This window comes from Heterodontus francisci, chromosome 10 (assembly GCF_036365525.1).
Source record: "Heterodontus francisci isolate sHetFra1 chromosome 10, sHetFra1.hap1, whole genome shotgun sequence".
Lineage (NCBI taxonomy): Eukaryota > Metazoa > Chordata > Chondrichthyes > Heterodontiformes > Heterodontidae > Heterodontus > Heterodontus francisci.
In genome coordinates, this window is record NC_090380.1 from 65,441,875 (window position 1) to 65,454,353 (window position 12,479).

A 12,479-nucleotide genomic window follows, 5' to 3' on the forward strand; every position below is an offset into this window, starting at 1 on the left:
GGCTGCTGCGTGCGCAGCCTGCCAGCTGAGCAGAAAGTGCGGAAGTAAGATTGGGAGCCGCAGAACTCCAGACTTTATGCACAGGCAGCAGACAAGCATTTCACAAATATACTGATTCGAGATCGGAGAATTCACGGGGTCTCCGCGCCGAGACTCAAGTCTACAACAATATTCCAAAGGCTGAGTCATAAATCAGCAGCAGAATGGTGGCTCCCTTCGTGTAATTGGGGAGTTTACTTTAATTCTTTTCTCGTTTCCTCCTCTGTTGGTATGACTGTCACACACTTCACCTACTTGTCATCTCTGTCTCTCTATCCTTTTTATTCTTGCTTTTCCTGCTATATGTTGCTCAGATTTATTCATTAGTTGTTTGCTGAATTTGTAACTTTTTTTTTAAAAGCCAGAGCACTGCAAGATGACAGGCAATATCTACCAGGTTGGAGGTGGATAGCGTGTCCGAGCAGAGAAAAGCTCTCCAGAGTCTACTGCAACCTGTACTGGTGAATGAAAACTTGGGGGATAAGGACAGAAAAATCAAGGGTGTCGGGGCGAGGATGTGCCTGTACACCTGGACAAAATGGTCTTTCTGTTGATGTCACAATGGATCAGGAGCCATAGCCTTGACTGGTATTGGTGCATATAAGAACTAGAATCATAAAATGATTACAGCACAGAAGGAGACCATTTGGCCTGTCAAGTCCATGCCGGCTCTCTGCAAGAGCAACTCAGTGAGTCCCACTCCCGCCTTTTCCCCTGTAACCCTGCAGATGTTTTGTCTTCAGATAATTATACAATTCTCTTTTGAAGCCTTGATTGAATCTGCCCCCACCACACACTCAGGCAGTGCATTCCAGATTCTAACCACTCACTGCGTAAAAAAGTGTTTCCTCATGTCGCCCTTTTGCCAATCACCTTAAATTGGTGTGGTCTGGTTCTCGAGCCTTCCGCCAATGGGAACAGTTTCGCCCTATCTAATCTGTCCAGACCCCTCATTATTTTGAACACAGAACTAGAATTATAAATCTTTACAATGCAGAAGGATGCCATCTCTATACTAGAGAAGTATTCTTGCCATAGTCCTGTATTTCCACTGTTTCAAATATTCATCCAATTTTTCAGTAAAAGATGCAATGGTCTCTGTCTCAAACACTCCATGTGGCAAAGCATTCCATACTGAAACAACTTAGTAAAAGAATTTCTCTTAATACCCCTCCTCATTGTCTTAGTAAGATATTATTCACTCCTCAACCGCAGGAAATTTCTTTCAAAGCTATTAATTTTTAAAAAGCTTCTATTAAATTTCCTCTTAGCTTTCTTTGCCCAGTAGAAATAGTCCCAAGTATTCAAAGTTCTCCTAGTTATGGTTTCCCATCCTTTACATCATGTCTTTGTTACCTCTAGACTTGACTATTCCAGTGCACTCCTGGTTGGTCTCCCATATTCTACCCTCCATAAACTTGAGGGAATCCAAAACTCTGCTGCCCGTGTGTTGACTCAAACCAAGTCCTGTTCCCCTATCATCCCTGTGCTTGCTGACCTACATTGGCTGCCAGTCAAGCAACGTCTTGATTTTAAAATTCTCATCCTTGTTTTCAAATCCCTCCATGGCCCCACCACACCCATCCCCCAACTCTGTAATCTGCTCCAGTCCCACAACCCTCCAAAATATCTGCACTCCTCTAATTCTGGCCTCTTGTGCATCCTTGATTTTAAATGATCCACCGTTGGTGGCAGTGCCTTTAGCTGCCTAGGCCCCAGGCTCTAGGATTCCCTCCATAAACTTCTCTGCCTCTCCACCTCACTTTCCTCCTTTAAGACACTCCTTAAAACCTATCTCTTTGATCAAGCTTTTGGTCATCTGAGCTAATATCTCACGTGGCTTGGTGTCATACATTATTTTATAGTGCTCCGTGAAGTGCCTTGGGACGTCTTATTGTGTTAAAGGTGCTATAACAATACAAGTTGTTTTTCTTCTGGTGGACCTTATTATGTACTGTACCACTGTACCACTGTTTTGTATAAATTTATCATTTTTGTCAACACTCTATGCTCCGATTTATAAAACCCAAACATCGGTGGTCATGTTATTGCTTTATTCAACTGCATATGCAGTTTTAGGGAATATGTGATGCCTAAGGTTCTTCTGTCCATCCACATGCTTCAGCATCATTACTAACCCCCTACTTTTTGTCATCAGTAAATGTTGAGATTGTGTTCCCTGTACCCAAGTCTAAATCTAAGTCTAAAATACTGAGAACAAAAATGGACCCAGTACTGACAGCTGGGGTACACCTGTCTGCCAATCAGTTTTCTATCCTTGATGTTACATTTGTTTCCATTCCCAGCTTGGCTCAGTGGTAATGTTCTTTATTTAAATCAGCAGGACATTTCTTCAAGCTAACTGCAGGACTTGAGCATATAATCTAGACTTCAAGGCAGTAGAGATCGATGGCTGCATTGTTGGAGGCATCATCTTTCAGGTTGGTTTGGGTGAACATTACAGACCCCACGGCACTATATGAAGAAGGGCATATCCCTCGACCACCACCAAAAGCAGGTTAACTGGTTATTTAAGAAATAAAAACAAGAGAAATTAATTGTACATTAAACTGAGTAACTTTACAGAGAACTTCTGATGGCTCTTGGTGTTCTAGTATGTTGTGTCAAGGAATGATAGGACGTTGAATCACTGTTACAATCTGCTCCCTGTGGTCATTTCTGATCTCTGCCAAGTTAGAGGAAGTTGTGGAGTTTAAGGCAGCTATTTCCAAACAGAAACAAAGAGAAAATTGGGAGCTGATCCATACAGAGCCATTCAAATGCACCACATGGTGACAATGTCAATACAATACAAGTTACTAAATTGATTCATTCTTTCTAGCATGATTGGGGTATTTAGATGGATAACAATGTGATCATTCTTGAAAGGAGTCCAGTAAGGAGGGGAGTGGGCAGCACAGGGAATTAAGACAATACTTGCAACTTCTCAGACATTGGTTCACATCCATGAGAGTCTCTGTTCTCTGCTAGATGTAAGTAATCTTTGTGAAATAAACTGAGGCAGTTTCAACCCAATTCCTAGTAGAACCTTGGTCCACAGCACAAAATTGACCAGAATGTGGAAATAAATTGTCAACTATACTCAGACTTTAAGGATGGTTTGTTCAGGAAATTATAAAACAGAATGAGAAATTTCAGACTTGTATCATCTTGTTTTTAAAACAAAGTCAGGCAGTTCATACATGTGTAGGTTTAGTTACATTGCATTAGCATTCAGTAATCATTTTGCTTCGATATTCATTTATTTGTAAACAAATCTGAACAAAATAGCTGAGCCTTTACACAATGTCTACCAGCATGTTATTTTACAGCCTTCTGAAATGCTGGGAGAATCCTACATAATTTTTTTAAAAATACATAAAATCAACAAAATGAACAGGCCATTTGGCCCAAATGGTCTATGCCTGTATTCATACTCCACACAAGTCCTCTTCCACTCCAATTCCCTCTTCCTATCATAGAACAAAACAGCACAGAAGGATGCTATTTGGCAAATTGAGTCTGTGCCAGCTCTTTCTAATAGCAATCTAGTTAGTCCTACTGCCCCTCATCTTTATCAAGATTGCTGCAATTTTTTCCCTTCAAGTATTTATCCAATTCTCTTTTGAAAGTGACTATTTAATCTGTTTCCACCACCCTATCAAATCCGAACCACTCATTGTGTAAAAAAAAAGCTTTTCCTCATGTCGCCTTTGGTTCTTTTGTCAATCACATTAAAGTTTTGCCTCTGGTTATTGACCAACAGCCATTGGAAGGCATTTCTCTTTATTTACTCTGTCTAAGCCCTTTATGCTTTTAAACAACTTTATCAAATCTACTCCTAGCCTTTTCTGCTTTAAGGAGGACACCCCAGCTCCTCTAGTGTATCCACATAACTGTAATCCCTCGTCTCTGGAATCAGACCAATAAATCTCCTCTGTACTTCTTCAAAGCCTTCACGTCCTTCTCAAAGTATCCTGCCTTGATATTCCCTTGTCCCTCACATATGCATCAAGCTTCCCTTTTAAGTTCATCAGTACTAACTGCTTCAATCACAACATGTGACAGCAAGTTCCACATTCTCACCACTCTAAAAAAAAAACTCCTAAATTCTTTATTTGATCTGTTAATGACTATTAGACATTTATGCCCCCTTGTTCTGGACTCACACACAAGTGGAAACTTTTTCCATATTCATCCTATCAAATCCCTGCATAATTATCAAAACCTTCAGGTCTCCTCTTTTCCAGAGAAAAGAGCCCAATCTGCTTAATTTTACCTGTTAGTTGCATCCTCTCAATCATGGATTTATAAAGTTGTTCATTCCTGTGTATTCTCCAGTAAGAAATTGTATCTTAACTCAAGCATACTAGCCCATAAATAACAAATAACAGTACAGATTTTGTTTCTTAAGTGTTCTTGATCACTGAGTGTTGCTGGAGGCACAGAGTGTGAAGAAGGAAGTTTGATAAGTGTGTGTATTTGTAGGGTTAATCTCTCAAGAATTGTTTTTGTTTTGTTTACATTTAGCAATTAATTGAAATTCCTGTTTCAGTTAAGAGGTAAGTTAGGTTTCTTGCAGTTTTAAACAAGTGTATAGAAACACTCAGAATATCTGTAGCTAGTTAATTAGGTAACTAGTTAAACTGGTTTCTGAGCTCTAGCAGAGCTGACACAGCATTGTTTTCAGAGTATAAATTCAGGGGACTCTCAGTGCTGTTTGTCTGCACTGAGTGTTGCTGGAAGCACAGAATGTGAAGAAGGGAGTTCGGCAAGGAGGGGCACTATAAATTAAGAAAAAAAAAATTGACTGCACCGAAATCTGCTTTGAGTGCACGGAGTGTAAAGTGGGGAGGGGAAGGGCTCCTTTCTTTCTTCTACCTTTTTTCAGCTTCCAGTAGCTGCCTCTCTCTTTGGTACAGGGGAAGAAGCTGACTGGTGAGTAACTGGTAAGTTATTCTACTTCTCATTGTAATAAAAGTTTTTAAAGTTACGGTATGGCAGGTCAGCTCGGCCAAATGGAATGTACGTCCTGCAGAGCGTGGGAAGTCATTGGACGCATCCTATGTCCGAGACGAACACATCTGCAGGAAGTGTCACTGGCTGCAGAAGCTTGAGCTCTGGGTTTCGGAGCTTGAGCAGTGGCTGGATTCACTGTTGTGCATCCATGAGGCAGAGGACTATGTGGATAGCACGTTTAGGGATGTGATCACACTGCAGGTTAGGAACATGCAGGCAGAGAGGGAATGGGTGACCGCCAGGCAGTCTAAGAGAACTAGGCAGGCAGTGCATGAGTCCCCTGAGTCTATCTTGCTTGCTAATCTGTTTTCCATTTTTGATACTGGTGAGAGTGATGGTTCCTCAGGGGAATGCAGCCACAGCAAAGTCCATGGCACCACGGGTGGCTCAGCTGCACAGGAGGGGAGGAAGAAGAGTGGAAGAGCAATAGTGTTAGGGGATTCAATAGTCAGGGGATCAGACAGGCATTTCTATGGCAGTAAACATGACTCCAGGATGGTGTGTTGCCTCCCTGGTGCCAGGGTCAAGGATATCGCAGAGGAGCTGCAGGATATCCTTCTGGGGGAGGGTGAACAGCCAGAGGTCATGGTCCACATTGGTACCAATGACATGGGTAGGAAGAGAGACGAGGTCCTGAAAGCAGATTTTAGGTAGTTAGGAAGGAAATTAAAAAGCAGGACCTCAAGAGCAGTAATCTCAGGATTACTCCCAATGCCATGTGCTAATGAGCATAGAAATAGGAGGATTGATCATTTAAACATGTGGCTGGAGAATTGGTGTATGAGGGAGAGAATCAGATTTCTGAGGCATTGGGACTGGTTCTGGGACAGGTGGGATCTGTACAAGATGGATGGGCTACACCTTAACAGGACCAGAACTAACATCCTCGCAGGGGGATTTGCTAGTGCTGTCAGGCAGGGTAGAAACTAGCTTGTCAGGGGGATGGGAACCTGAGGGGTAGCTCAAATTGGAAGGAAGTAAAGCTGGTAACAGGAGGTAGAAAAGTAGCAAGTGACATTAGAAGGCAGGCGGAACAAAGATGAGCATCAACTAGGCTTAGAATGCAGAATGTCAAGACGACAAGGTTAAGGGCACTCTATCTGAATGCATGCAGCATTTGCAACAAGGTAGATAATTTAAAGGCCCAAGTAGAGGTAAATGGTATGATCTAATTGCCATTACGGAAATGTGGCTACAGGGTGACCAAGACTGGGAACTGAATAGTCAAGGATATTTCGACATTTAGGAAGGACAGGCACAAAGGAAAAGGAGGTGGTGTTGCGTTGCTGGTAAGGGATTATTAAGGGAGGATCTCAGATCAGAAGAACAAAATGTGGAATCTGGGTGGAGCTAAGAAAAAGCAAGAGGCAGCAAACATTGGTAGGAGTTGCTTATAGGCCACCAAAGTGGTAGTGTGGGGCATGGTATAAATCAGGAGATTAGAGAAGCATATAGCACGGGTAATACAGTAATTATGGGTGACTGCAATCTGCATATGGACTAGTTAAACCTAATGAGCACTAATGCTGTGGAGGATGAGTTTCTGGAGTGTGTTAGGGATGGTTTTCTAGAGCAGTATGTTGAGCAACCAACTAGAGAACTATTTTAGTTCTAGTATTATGTAATGAGAATGGGCTAATTAATAATCTTGTTGTAAAAGAACCTTTAGGGATGAGTGACCATAATATGATAGAATTTTACATTATGTTTGAAAGTGAGGTAGTTCAGTCTGAAGCTAGGGTGTTCAATTTGAACAAAGGAAATTATGAAGGTATGAGGGGCAAATTGACTGAGGTGGATTGGGAAAATACATTAAAAGATATGACAGTGCATAGGCAATGGATAGTTTTTAAAGAACTATTACATAGTTTACAGCAACTATACATTCTTTCAAGGCACAAACACCCCTAAAGTAAAGGCAGTCAACTGTGAATAACAAAGGAAATTAAGGATTGTATACGATTAAAGGAAAAGGCCTATAAAGTTGCCAGAAATAGTAGTAAACCTGAGGTTTGGGAGGATTTTAGAATGCAGCAAAGGAGGGCAAAGAAACTGATAAAGAAAGGGAGAATAGAATATGAATGTAAGCTAGCAAAAAATATAAAAACGGGATGTAAAACTTCTACATGTACGTAAAAAAAGAAACGTTTGGCTAAGACAGGCAGAGCCAGGAGAATTTATAATGGGGAATGGAGAAATGGCGGAGAAGCTAAATGATTATTTTGTGTCTGTCTTCACTGAGGAAGATACAAGAGATCTCCCAGAATTAGAGATCCAAAGGACCAGGGAGAATGAGGAATTGAAGGAAATTAGTATTAGTAAGAAGATTGTATTGATGGGGCTAAAGGTTGATAAGTCCCTGGGATCTGATATTCTACATCCCAGAGTGTTGAAAGAGATAGCTATGGAGATAGTGGATGCATTGGTGATCATCTTCCAAAATTATATAGAATCTGGAATGGTTCTTACAGATTATCACTTGGATAATACTGATCTAACTGGGCTTAGTCAACGTGAATTTATGAATGGCAAATCATGTTTTATGAAACTGTTGGAGTTTTTTGAGGATGTTACTAACAGAATTGCGAAAGGGGAGTTGGTGGACGTAGTATACTTGGATTTTCAGAAGGCTTTGATAAAGTCTCCCACAGGAGGTTGGTTAGCAAAATTAAAGCACATGGGAAAGGAGATAATATGCTGGCATGGATTAAGGATTGGTTAACAGACAGAAAGCAGAGAGTAGAAATAAACGGATCATTCGTGTTGGCACGCTGTGACTAGTGGGATACCGCAGGGATCAGTACTTGGGCCCCAGCTGTTCACAATATATATCAATGATTTGGATGTGGGGACCAAATGTAATATTTTCAAGTTCGCAGATGACACAAAACTAGGTGGGAATGGGTGTTGTGAGGAAGATGCAAAGTGGCCTGAAGGGGATTTGGACAGACTTAGTGAGTGGGCAAGAACATGGAAGGTGGAATATAATGTGGAAAAGTGTGGGATTATCCACTTTGGTAGAAGGAACAGATGTGCAGAGTATTTCTTAAATGTTCAAAGAGTCAGAGTTATACAGCACAGGAACAGGCCCTTCGGCCCATCGTGTCTATGCTGGCCATCAAGCACCTATCTATTCTAATCCCATTTTCCAGCACTTGGCCCATAGCCTTGTATGCCATGGCATTTCAAGTGCTCATCTAAATACTTCTTAAATGTTGTGTGGGTTCCTGCCTCTGCCACCTCTTCAGGCAGTGTGTTCCAGATTCCAACCACCCTCTAGGTGAAATTTTTTTCCCTCAAATCCCCTCCAAACCTCCTGCCCCTTACCTTAAATCTATGCCCCCTGGTTATTGACCCCTCCGCTAAGGGAAAATGTTTCTCTCTATCCACGCCTCTCATAATTTTGTATACCTCAATCAGGTCGCGCCTCAGCCTTCTCTGCTCTAAGGAGAACAACTCCAGCCTATCCAGTCTCTCTTCATAGCTGAAATGCTCCAGCCCAGGCAACATCCTGTTGAAGCTCCTGGTAAGAGATTAGAAAGTGTAGATGTATAAAGGGACCTGGGTGTCCTTGTCAATAAGTCATTGAAAGCTAACATGCAGATGCAGCAAGCAATTAAGAAGGCTAATGGTATGTTAGTCTTTATCATGAGGATTTGAGTACAAGAGTAGTGAAGTCCTGCTTCAATTGTATGGAACCTTGGTTAAACCACACTTGGAGTAGTGTGTGCAGTTTTGGTCCTCTTACCTTAGGAAGGATATTATTGCCATAGAGGGAGTGCAATGAAGGCTCACCAGACTTGTTCCCGGGATGGCGGGACTGTCCTATGAATAGGGATTGGGGAAACTGGGCCTGTATTCTCTAGCGTTTCGAAGAATGAGAGGTGATCTCATCGAAACCTACAAAATATTTAAAGGGATTGAAAGGGTAGATGCAGCTGTTTCCTCTGGTTGGGGAGTCTAGAACCAGGGGACACAATTTCAAAATAAGGGGGAAGCCACTTAGGAAAGAGATGAGGAGAAATGTCTTTACTCAGGATTGTGAATCTTTAGAATTCTCTACCCCAGGGGGCTGTGGAAGCTCAGTCATCGAGTATGTTTAAAGCAGAGATTGACAGATTCTAAATACAAATCACATAAAGGGATATGAGGATAGTGTGGGAAAAAGGCATTGAAGTGCGGCACAGTGGCTAGCACCGCAGCCTCACAGCTCCAGGGACCCGGGTTCGATTCTGGGTACTGCCTGTGTGGAGTTTGCAAGTTCTCCCTGTGACCGTGTGGGTTTTCGCCGGGTGCTCCAGTTTCCTCCCACAGCCAAAGACTTGCAGGTGATAGGTAAATTGGCCGTTGTAAATTGCCCCTAGTGTAGGTAGGTGATAGGGAATATGGGATTACTCTAGGGTTAGTATAAATGGGTGGTTGTTGGTCGGCACAGACTCGGTGGGCCGAAGGGCCTGTTTCAGTGCTGTATCTCTAAATAAAATAAAATAAAGTGGATGATCAGCCATGATCGTATTGAATGGTGGGGCAGGCTCGATGGCCTGAATAGTCTACTCCTGTTCCTATGATCACTCTTGGAAACAGTTGGCTAGACATGGCAATGAAGTGTTAGAAAAAGCCAAAACTCTTAGCAGCTATTCAACTGGGATTAAGGCACATTGTTAGCAGAGTTTTACTCTGCATTTGCCCTGTGCTGTGCACTTTCTGGTAATGGGAACTCAGGTTTGAACTAAAATGAAACAATATTTCGCAAAAGACAAATTGAAAAAAAGGAATAGAGTTCCAATAATGCCAGTAAATGTGATATTTATTTAAAAGATGAAGCTTCTCAATTACAGGAACGTGAAACACCTCCACAAGAGGGAAGGAAAGAAAATTTGAACTATTCATGCATCTTCCAACTCCAATTATCTATCTGCCCCATTGGTTTGGGAATTCAATTTTTTTTTTAAAGAAGGGAGGGGAAATAAAATGAGTATTAAAATCACCATTATCTAATTTTCCTCTTTCTCCCTCCTCTCAAAAGGTGCCTCTAATAAGAGGATTTTAAAATGTTTATAATGCACCAATTTAATAAAGTCTGTTTTAGAAAAAGATCAAAATGCTAAGTCAGAACATTTCATCCATTGCACCATTGTGCTGGAGGTGGATTGTTCGAAAAATGACCTCAAAGAACACTGAAGGGACTAAATTATATGGCTATAAATTATGGTGTTTTATGTCTCATTATATTCAATAACTTTCTCTAATAGCATGTCTCTCCAAATTGATTTTGATTATCTGATTCTTGAGCAAGAGGAAGTAATGTTCATAATATTAACAATTGCACAAATAAGATAGAAAGTTAAACACTGAAGTGTTTATTTTAAAATTGAGGTACACCCAAAGGAATAACCGTACAAATGTAGATGGATACTTTATAAAATTGATTTATAAAAAGAAATTCAAATGAAAACATTGACATTCAAAAATAGCTTCTGCTTTAACATTAGCACCTATTCAGATATATAACCTACTGCTAAGGTTGGAAACAACAAGCATTAATTAAAATAGGGAATTACAGTACATCAGTAGATTATGGCACATTCAAACTGATGCCAGGAAAGGGGAAATCCACACCACAGAGATTGCTCGATCTTTATGGGCACCTTTTGATGACAGCAGCAAGTGCTGTCGCTTTGCTGCTGACCATGAAATCTGGGCCATTGTTTGACTTTATGACTCCTTGAAGAATATGATTACAGCTTGTTAAAGGAAAATATATTTTAACAAATTGTTTCATCATCTACAACGAAAATATTTATATAGCACCTTTAACACAATAAAACATTCCAAGGCACTTCGCAGAAGCATAATAAAACAAAATGACACTGAGCCATATAAGGAGATATTAGGTCAGATGACCAAAAGCTTGGTCAAAGAGGTAGGTTTTAAGAAGTGTCTTGAAGGAGGAAAGCGAGGTGGAGAAGTGTAGGGAGGATATTCCAGAGCTTAGGGCCTAGGCAACTGAAGGCACGGCCACCAATGGTGGAGCGATTAAAACTGGGGATGCTCAAGAGGCCAGAGTTAGAGCGCAGATATCTTGGACGCTTGTGAGGCTGGAGAGATTACAGAGATACGGTCTTCAATTAAATGGCTATTTGAGAAATGACTGTGTACGTTCCCCTTCCCAAAAAATTGCTTCAATGTATCTTGCATATTACTGTCCTTGATGAATAGAAAATGTCAATTTTTCCCAAAAGATCTTGTATAATTTATTTGCTGGACTTTGATTTTTTAAAAGGTATATATAAAGCTTGGTTCTGAAAACAATTTAAAAACCAACAGTTTTTAGAACAAAAGCAAAATACTGCGGATGCTGGAAATCTGAAACAAAAACAAGAAATGCTGGAATCACTCAGCAGGTCTGGCAGCATCTGTGGAAAGAGAAGCAGAGTTAACGTTTCAGGTTAGTGACCCTTCTTCGGAACTGGCCAGTTCCAGTTAGGGAACAAATTGTTCCCTAAATTATACAAGATTTCCTAGGAAAATTCTTGATAACAGATTTTCTCTGCAATATATGCAGGATTTATTGAGGCAATGTTTTGGAAACGGGAAAGTACATGACAAAATTACTTCCCAAATAGCCATTTAATTAAAGAATGTATAGATGATGAAACAAGCCATTTAAAAATATTTTCCCTTAATTAGCTCGAATCTTATTCTTCACAAGGATTTTAATTTCCATTCAGAATGTAAAAACAATAGCCTGATTCTGCAGTCAGCAGTAAAGCTCAGTGGCGTGGATTTCCCCATCCCCAATGTCAGTCTGAATCTGGCGCCAAGTCACAGATCCCCAGTTGTCTATCAACAGTATATCATCAAGCAAGATAAGCAGCCAATCGCATTGAAGTATTCTCAAGACAGCAATCCAGGAAGTAAAACGCACTGAATTTTTCACTTTTAATTAAAAATTAAAAGGTACCAAATCGATGATTGGGACATACACATGGAATTAAGGTAGGAACTAAAATATCAAATGAAATATTATTTTAACAATGTGCATTTTTATCATAATGGAGGAATTTGACATGCCACAAATATAGTTTTTCCGGGACAGTGTGGCTGTTCGGAAATAATTATGAACTTAGTACACCATTAAAACTCAGTTACACCTCTTAACAAGGTGCAACTTTTTCAAGAATTTTGTTTTTTTTGACAGTGGGACTGAGTGTAAAAGAGCAAGTTTTTGTCATTTCAGTGATTTTACTTGATTGCAGTCTGGGGGGGGGACTTCAACAGTGCACCCTATGGGGGAACATCTGGATTTCTGTATTTAACTGTGCATGTGCAGACGTTGTTGTCAGTCTCAGAGGAGTAATGACGTTGAACGCTGACAGTTTCATCATCAATGCCACCATAAAATCTGGGCCAATATATTC